A 9,573-nucleotide genomic window follows, 5' to 3' on the forward strand; every position below is an offset into this window, starting at 1 on the left:
GTGGGGGGGGGGTGGGGGTAGTGTTAATTCTAGCACCCGCCATCTTTGAAAACCCATGCAGTTCCTTTTCCCTGCCTGGGGTGTCGCTGTCTGCTGTGGTGTTTCTAGCACAGGTCTGGTTTGCATATCAGTGATGATATACAGACCACACTGTGCTAGTAGCAATACAGCAGACAGTGACACCCCTTGCAGGGAAGAGGAACTGAATGGGCTTTCAAAGATGGCGGGTGCTTAACACTATATATATATATATATATATATATATATATATATATATATATATATATATATATATATATATATATATATATATAATTTACACAAATAGGGCCTAAGTTTGAGGTAAGTTGGAGTATGTGCCCATGTTTTTATTTAGATAACATTACAAACCCTTCCCTGGTGTAATGAGCTTGGATCTGCAAGGGCAAAGACTCATTATAATCATCATTAAATGCTGAAAACCACTTTTGTACCTAATTTATGTTTGTATGTAATGGCTGTTTATCAGTAATAGAGTGATTATCAGCAGACTGTGCATGTGCCATGATTGCAATGTTCAATAGTGCCAGCTGCAACCTTGCTCTCAATTAAATTGTTAACAGGAAGTTATCAGGGAGTTGAGGCGTGTCATTTTCATTTTAAGGGCATGTATCTGCCATGAGCTGTGATTTTGTATGTGCAAATATGGTGCCCGAATAACTACTGCTGTGCCCAGTCTGAGTAGCCATTGACCAACCTTTAGCTCCAATATTCCTCATCTTTGCGTGTAAGTTGTAAATCTGTATGAAACTGCAACTGGATTTGTGAAGGCTTTGTTGGATGTCTCTTTTCATTCCTGGGCAACAGCTTCACTTGCTAACAATAGCAGGTCTGTAGCCTAGAAAAATCCCAATTGCAATTACATATGCATACAAACATGAATTAGGCTCTCCCTATTGGTTGCACATAGAAAACCTGGATTAGCCCCATGAACGGTGTAGAGACACCATAAGAGTAGGGTGTCTAGTGTGAATAATTATGCATCTGAACCACAACAGCAACACCAATGATATTTCAGTAACATGCTTGTTAGATAAGGCATTCATCCACTTATCCACCTACAGATGGGTCTTTTCCCATCTTTGCAGGCGATGGCGCTGGCGTCGCCAGCCGCCATCCCCCGCCAGCGCCATGGCGATCGTGAGAAGGGGACGCGCGCGCACGAGAGGCGCGCGCGTCCCCTTCCGACGGCGCTTCCATACGTTTCCCCGGGTCCCCGCCGGCTTGCCGGCGGTAACCCGGGGTCCCCGCCGACTGCCCGCACCCCCCACTAACCCCCCCTAACCCTGTCCGTCTCCCTGAGGCGGAGACGGACAGGGTTTCCGTCGCGCTAGCGACGGAGACTGAGACGCGCGTGCGCGTGAGACGCACGCGCGTCTCAGTTTTCTCGCTGGCGAGGCTGCTGGCGGGTCACCAGCGCGTACGTTCTGGCGACCCGCCAGCAAGGATGTAAAGCATGACATACTGTATCTATCACCGCCCAGGCCAATATATTTTCCAGACATTTCTGAGACTGTATAGATTGGTTATCACAATTGTAACTGAGACTTTGTTTGCTCAGATATTGGATGAACTGGCAGTGTGCAGGAAACATTTACTTAACTGCATCCAACATATAATTGCAAAAAGTATGTGAACACTTTGGAATTACCTGGATTTCTGTATACATTGGTCATAATATGTGGTCTGATCTTCATCTAAGTCACAACAATAGACAAACACAGTCTGCTTAAACTAATACCACACAACAAAATATTATATGTACTCTTGTTTTTCTTGAACACACCATGTAAACATTTACAGTGCAGTTTGGACAAAGTTTGTGAACCCTTGAATTTAATAACTGGTTGACCCTCCTTTGGCAGCAATAACCTCAACCAAACATTTCCTATAGTTGCATATCAGACTTGCACAATGATGAGGAGGAATTTTGGACCATTCCTCTTTACAAAGCTTTTTTAGTTCAGCAATATTCTTGGGATGTTTGGTGTGAATCGCTCTCTTGAGGTCATGCCAGGGCATCTCAATCGGGTTGAGGTCAGGACTCTGACTGGGCTACTCCAGAAGGTGTATTTTCTTCAGTTGAAGCCATTCTGTTGTTGATCTACGTCTGTGCTTTGGGTCATTGTCCTGTTGCGTCACCTATCTCTATTGAGCTTCAAATGGTGGGCAGATGGCCTTAAGTTCTCATGCAAACCTGGGATTTAATATTTCCATAGATGATAGCATTCTATCCAGGCCATAAGGCAGCAAAGTAGCCCTATACCATGATGCCCCCTCCACCATACTTCACAGTTGGGATGAGGTTTAATGTTGGTGTGCTTTCCCTTTTTTCTCCACACATACAGTAGTGTTGTGTGTTCCTTCCAAACAACTCAACTTTGGTTTCATCTGTCCACAGAATATTTTGCCAGTAGTGCAAATGTGCAGCAATGTTTTTTTGAGGACAGCAGTGGCTTCCTCCATAGTGTCCTCCCATGAACTCCATTCTTGTTTAGTGTTTTACCCATCATAGATTTGTCAACAGAGATGCTAGCATGTGCCAGAGATTTCTGTAAGACTTTAGCTGACACTTTAGGATTCTTTTTCTTCACCTCAATGAGCATTCTGTGCTGTGCTCTTGCAGTGAACTTTACAGGATGGCCACACCTGGAGAGAGTAGCAACAGTGCTGAACTTTCTCCATTTATAGACTATTTGTCTTACCATGGACTGATGGTAGAGAGGCTTTTAGAGATACTTTTGTAACCCTTTCCAGCTTTATGCAAGTCAATAATTTTCAATCGTTGGAATATCTGCAGAAACAGTGGGTGCTCCAGGGCCTGAGCACCCATGGAAAATGATGAGCACCCACGGGCCATGGCCGAAGCTCACCTGCCAATCGCCGCCAAGCTGTGCCGCTGAGCCTGAAAACACGGTCAGCGGCGGGGTCCCTGTGGTGGATGGGAAGTCAGTGGCAGGATCCCTGCAGCAGATGGGAACTAGTAGCTGTATTAATACTGCTACTAGTTCCCATCCTATGGTGGGACCCCGCTGCCTTCCCAGTGCTGCAAGGACCCCGATGCGGCACTGCCCGGATCCCCGCCTGCCTCCTTCACGGACTGGGGAGGGGGCCCATTGCAGGGCCACACCCCTTCCCTAAAGGACACGCCCCCTTGAGTACCCACCAGCAAAAACATAAATCGGCGCCCCTGATCGTAGGTCTTCTGAGAGCTCTTTTATGTGAGGCATGGTTTACATCAGGAAATGCTTCTTAAGCACAGCAAACTCAAAACTGGTGTGTGTTTTTTATAGGGCAGCTTTAACCAACACCTCCAATTATGTCTCATTGATTGGACTCCAGGTTGGCTGACTCCTGGCTCCAAATAGCTCTTGGAGAAGTAATTTGCCTAGGGGTTCAAATACTTTGTCTACCCTGCACTGTGAATATTTATATGGTGTGTTCAATAAAAACATGAGAACATATAATAGTTTGTGTGGTATTAGTTTACACAGACTGTTTGTATCTATTATTGTGAAGATCAGAACACATTTTGGGCCTTATTCTAGTTCACTTGCGGAGGCAAATTCCCTCTCAAATCAACAAAACCATGAGCACTGCAGGTGGGCCAAATGTAATTTGTGCAAAGAGAATTAGATTTGGGTGGGGTTTTACTTCAAAGTGAGATCTATATTGCAGTGTAAAAATAAAGCAGCCCGTATTTTCCCTGCAAAGAAACAAAATAAGTCACCCAAATCTAATTCTCTCTGCACATGTTACATCTGCCCCAACTGCAGTGCACATGGTTCTGCCCATTTGAAAAGGAATTTGCCTCTGTGAGTGAACTAGAACAGTGGTTCCCAACCCTGGTCCTCAAGTACCCCCAACAGTACACGTTTTCCAGGTCACCCGGCAGGTGCACAGATTATTCAGGCACATTTTAAAAGATCCACAGGTGGAGCTAATTATTTCACTGATTCTGTGTGGAGACCTGCAAAACGTGCACTGTTGGGGGTACTTGAGGACCAGGGTTGGGAACCACTGAACTAGAATAAGGGCCTATTTCCCTAAAGATTGTAAGCTTGCAAGCAGGGCCCTCCTACATTTTGATTGTCTGTAAATACCCTGTTTGTTGTATCACTGTCTCCTTTGTAAAGCACAACGGAATATGCTGCGCTATATAAGAAACTGCTAATAAATAAATAAAAAAAGGGCCTTTATGACCAATTTATGCAGAAATCCAGGTACTGTAATTCCAAAGGATTCACATACTCAGTGTCGGACTGGGGTATAAAGGGTCCACAATGGAAATGCACTCATCGGGGCGACCGAGGGGTGAGGTCATTTTCTTTAAGGGGTGCGGCCTCCTGACCAAAGGGGTGTGGCCTCCTGACCAGAGAGGTGTGCCTGCCCATGCCTTTCCTGTATCCAAATGCCCTTTATCATAATGCCACACAGCATAATGCCTATTACACATAATGCCACACACCATAATGCCCTTTTACATAATGTCACACACTATAGTGCCCATTAAACATAATGCCACACACCGTAAAGCCCTTTAACATAATGCCACACACTATAATGTCCATTACACATAATGACACACACCGTAATGCCCATTACACATAATGACACACACCATAATGCCCATTACATATAATGCCACACACCATAATGTCCATTACACATAATGCCACACACCATAATGGCCATTAAACATAATGCCACACCGTAAAGCCCTTTAAGATACTGTAATGCCACACACCATAATGTCCATTACACATAATGCCACACACCGTAATGTCCATTACACATAATGCCACACACCATAATGTCCATTACACATAATGCCACACACCATAATGCCCATTACGCATAATGTGTAGGTCTGCAGGGGTAGCCATTCTTGAGGAAGACCACAGGTTGCAGGACTTCTTCGTGGGGCAGTCCTTTGTCTCATGGCCGGCCAGTCGACAAATCTTGCAAGCCAGGACCTTGCATTCCTTCCCAAAGTGGTCCTTTCCATCACACTTACGACAAGTGCGTGGCTGGTCCACGTAGTGGATAAGTCCTGCAGTTCCCCCCAGGGAGAAGCACAGTCTGAGGTGCTTGACTCCATCTGGGCACGAAGTGTCCTTGTGCAGCCTGACAATCACCGACCACTTTCCAGTCCAGAGTCCATTCTCGTAAAGGATCCTTGTGGGGTCCTTTATGACGGTGCAGGATCTGCTGAGAAAAGTGACGATGTCCTTGATGTTTGTGTGTGGGCTTCGCATTGAAACCGTCACCCGCCTCTCCTCTCTTTGGATAGGGCAGTTGCCCACAAAGCGAGAGAGAGGGGACTCAGGCTTCGCCGCTTTCACCGCTTCCCAATACCTCTTGCAGATTGCGATGGAGGCAAAGGTGGCGTAGAAGATGCCTCTGAAGAAGCTCTGGACGCTGAGCATTTCAGGTGCAGAGAATCCTTGCTCCAGGACCATCTTCTTGCTGAAGTACTCAACCGTCATGTCCGGCACCTGGCCATCTACCTCCTTTAGCTTCATCACCACGGTCTGCCTCATCCAGGGCTCCAGGGCTGGGACGCCTTTAGAGTGGTCCTGGACGGGCACCGTTGGTGGTGTCACAGAAGGGGCAGTGGAGCTAGGGCCGGCCAATCTGGTCGGACATTCGGCCGGTGACTTACCCTTCTTCCCGGGCTTCCTCCCAGCGAGGGGGGCCGAAGTGGAGGCGGTGACCATCCTTCCGGCTTCTCGGGGCAGCTGAAGTCGAGGCAAAGGGTCTTCTCCGGCGACGAGAGGAGGAGATGAAGGGGACGCTTCAGAGGGCAGAGCAACACAAGTCTAACCCTCCAAGGAGGCTAGAGAGCGATGCACGGCTTCAGAGGGCAGAGCAAAGCAAGTCTAACCCTCCACGGAGGCTGGGGAGCGTTGCAGAGCTTCGGAGGGCAGAGCAGAAAGTCTGACCCTCGGCGGCGGCTCCGGAGCGGTGGAGGCTTCAGAGGGCAGAGCAGAAAAGTCTGACCCTCTTAGGCAGCTCGGGAGTGCTGCAAGGCTTCGAGAGGGCAGAGCAAACAAGTCTGCCTCTCCCAGGTGGCTAGGGTGCGTTGATCTCCCTCCTCAGGCGAAATCCTCTTCTCCTCGCAGTCGGGGGCGGAGCTTCTTCCTCGGCGTCGAGAGGCGGAGGGGTCGGCAGTCGCTTCGGAGGGCAGAGCAGAGCAAGTCTGAGCCTCAGTCTTCTCCGGCTTCTCCCTCTTCTGGCGGTGTCTTCTCCTCCTCGCAGTCTCGACGTCTTCGCTCAATTCGCTCTTCTCGGCCTGGCAGCGGTAGCCCTGAGAAGGACCGTTGTCGGTCCAAGAAACAAGGAGCAGAGCTGCCTCTCAGAATGAACTGATAAGAACAGATACTACACTTGATCTTAGCCAAAAGGCCGAGAAGCAATCAATACAAATAATACAGTAGTTTTTAAGGGGAGTGCAACCACAACAGAGCATTCAGAAGAGTAACAGCATTCAGGAGTAAGTCCAGGATATGCATATAACAAGTTTAGAGACCGTGGAGCTTCCTTTAGAAGCAAGGGAGGAATGTTCATGCGGACTAAATCTATGAGCAAACATATAGCTGGAGGATAGGAAGTATCTTCAGATCGGGACAGGTCCGTTTGAGAACATTTGTCCAGGGTATGAGCGGGCATGACAGCCCTAGGGACTATAGCATCATGGTCTTCAGGCAAATCTTCCTCATCTCCCATATCACATTCAGCAGGAAAGCAGGAGGTAGAGAGAACATTCCCCTGTATAGCAGTGAGCAGTGGTTGGGAGACCATTGGTGCTGCATTCTCTCTGCAGCACTGCCGTCAGTCGCATCTTCTCTGGGCTTCCACCATGTTGACCCACTGCAGCCACTGTCAGCAGCTCCTTAGGGTGTGGTATAACACACCGACAGTCGGGATTCCGACAGTCATTAGCGTGACGTTGGAATCCCGACTGCACAGCAGGAGGGGCGCAATGAAGCACCTTGCGGGCACATTTTGTTCTCCCTCTATGGGGGTCGTGGACCCCCACGAGGGAGCAGTCGGGATTCTGACATCGCAGTAATGACTGCTGGGAATCCCGACTGTCGGTGAGACGTCCGGCACCCGCTCCTTAGTGCAGTCTCCATCATGCTGCTCCCAGCTTGGCCCACCGCTGCTCTCACTCTTCCTCCCATTACGCTGGGCTGCTTAAAGGACTCACAGGTTTTCTGTGAGGGGTACTTTTTTCAGTGGCAGCTAATTTTTTTATTTATTTATGTAGGTTCAATTTGTTTTATTTTCTTTTTCTTTGTAGTCAATGTGTGCATTAATGTAATACAACTTTTTGGTTCTATTATCTGTTCCCCATAAAAAGAAACATTCCTTATCACAACAATTTGCATCAACATGTACAGTACCAGGAACAAGGGTTTTTTGGCTTGCACTGATTCTTAGATCGCTACCATGATTTAGAACCAACTTTTATGCAATTAGGGATATAAATACAAACCATATATTAGTTGGTGGTGCTCCCCAGAGTTATGGATAACCATACATTTGGGGAAGAAAAAAGATAACTCTTTTTTGGGGGGCACTAACTTGAATTATTATAATTTTATTTTCATAACATATGAGGGATAATCCAAAACATAAAATTGTGAGAATTTTGGGAGAAAACGAGCTGTTTAAGAGGAAATTTGGGCAGTTAGGGAGAGAGAGAGAAAGAGAAAAGGGAAAATAATATATAATTTTTAGTTATTTTTAATGCAAGTGGGATGGATTGGGTATGTGGTGTCCACAAGACTGTGATGTTAAAGGTCAACACACATATATTTAAAAATGGTGAATGTTTCAGCTTGTTTTAGTCAGGTTGTCCATTCGTGGGGTTCCTTAGAATTCCCTGGACAATTGATCTATTTGGCTGATTTTTTGTTTTTTTTTAATGCTCTGTGGCTGTGCAATACTCTTATTGCTTACTGGGATATTGTCCCATTTGGCAAAAAAAACACGTGATAGTGAAAATATTTAAAATGCTGAGTGATATTAAAATGGCGATAATGTTCTTATTCAGTGATGACGGCCACTATGACAGGAAGCCCATTAAATTAGCGCCCATGCGCTTGGTTATGCAGATTGCAGTTTTGTCTGAGATTTCAATATTTGGGAAATTAGATGTGCACCCCTAGGGTCCCAACTGTCCCGTGTTTACCCGTGTGCCCGTCAGGCAGTGATCGGGTTAAACAGTGCACAGATTAAGGGGCCACTAATTGGGGGCAGCAGAAGAAAGAAAACTGGGATCTGCTTTTGGGGCTCAGCTCCTGGATCATCTGTGCACTGTTTAACCCAGCTGTGAAGCCCGCGAGGGGACGCGGATACCTGTGAAGGTATCCGCGTCCCCTAGCGGGGCTCGCTGCGCTCGCCACGCTTCGGGCTCGGTGGCTCGCTACGCTCGCCACACTTTCTATTCTCAACTCCACGCCGACGTGGATAGTGGGGGTATGAAAAGGTCGTAGGACGCGTACCGACGCCCCTCGCGGGCTCGCTGCGCTCGCCACGCTTCGGGTTGACGTTGATCGTGGGGTGGCGTTAACAATTCGGGTGGCCATTATTCACTTCAGGGTGCCTATTTGGCCTCTGTGGCCCATTTAACATTGTTTCCTATGGAAAAATTGGGTCAATTGAGGCATTGAACAGGAAAATCGGGTCAATTGAGACATTTAACATTGTTCCCTATGGGAAATCTCGGGCATCTCGTCGGTCGCATCGCACCCGATTTTTTAGTGCATTCAATGCCCGAGATGGCCATGATGGGCGCCCTTCTAAGTAAAGAGTACCCTTTTTTCTTCCCCAAATGTATCAACATGTACAGGGCAGGTATTTTGATAGGAGCCCATCTTAGCGATCACTGGGATATAATGGGATTGCAATGCAGTCACATTACTTCTTCCCTTCTCAGCCGTTCTACTGGGTATGTGCCAGTGAATGCTGAGTAAGGGTTAGAGAGTCACCACCATCTATTTTGCCTCCATCAATGGTATGGCCCTAATATAAACTCAGATTCTGCCTTGGTACAGGTACATTTAACAACTTAATATAAAATACAAAAATGTACAGCACACAGCACTACTGTATAATACTACTGAGGTGCCTCTTTCATAAAAATAAGGTATATGCATGACCTTCAAAAACAAGAATAAACATAGAAATAGATTTGCAATCTCAATTCTCAAAATATGTATGTTAATATTAACAAATATTTATTTTACTAACAAAAATAAGGTACTTGTTTCCTAGAACGGCCACAACGATTTAGATCGTTGTGGTCGTAAGATAAAAAATCGGATCGATCGCATCGCATGCGATTTGGTCGCATACGATGCGACCGATCCGATCGACCGATTTTTCACCCGATTTTTTTTTTTTTTTCACCAGATTTGTTTAAATTGCCCCCCCAAATGTTAATAAGTGTGCTAGACCCCACGATAGACGTGAACCCGAAGCGTGGCGAGCGCAGCGAGCCCGCGAGGGGCGGCGGTGCGCGTC

The 9,573-nt window shown here is 46.9% G+C and overlaps 1 pseudogene; it reads right to left on the reverse strand.

Moving 5' to 3' along the window:
• Positions 1-6,352: 6,352 nt before the first annotated feature.
• LOC146060848 (U2 spliceosomal RNA) lies at positions 6,353-6,459 on the reverse strand (annotated as a pseudogene).
• Positions 6,460-9,573: the final 3,114 nt, after the last annotated feature.

This window comes from Crinia signifera, chromosome 2 (genome assembly GCF_055691185.1).
Source record: "Crinia signifera chromosome 2, ASM5569118v1, whole genome shotgun sequence".
Taxonomy (NCBI): domain Eukaryota; kingdom Metazoa; phylum Chordata; class Amphibia; order Anura; family Myobatrachidae; genus Crinia; species Crinia signifera.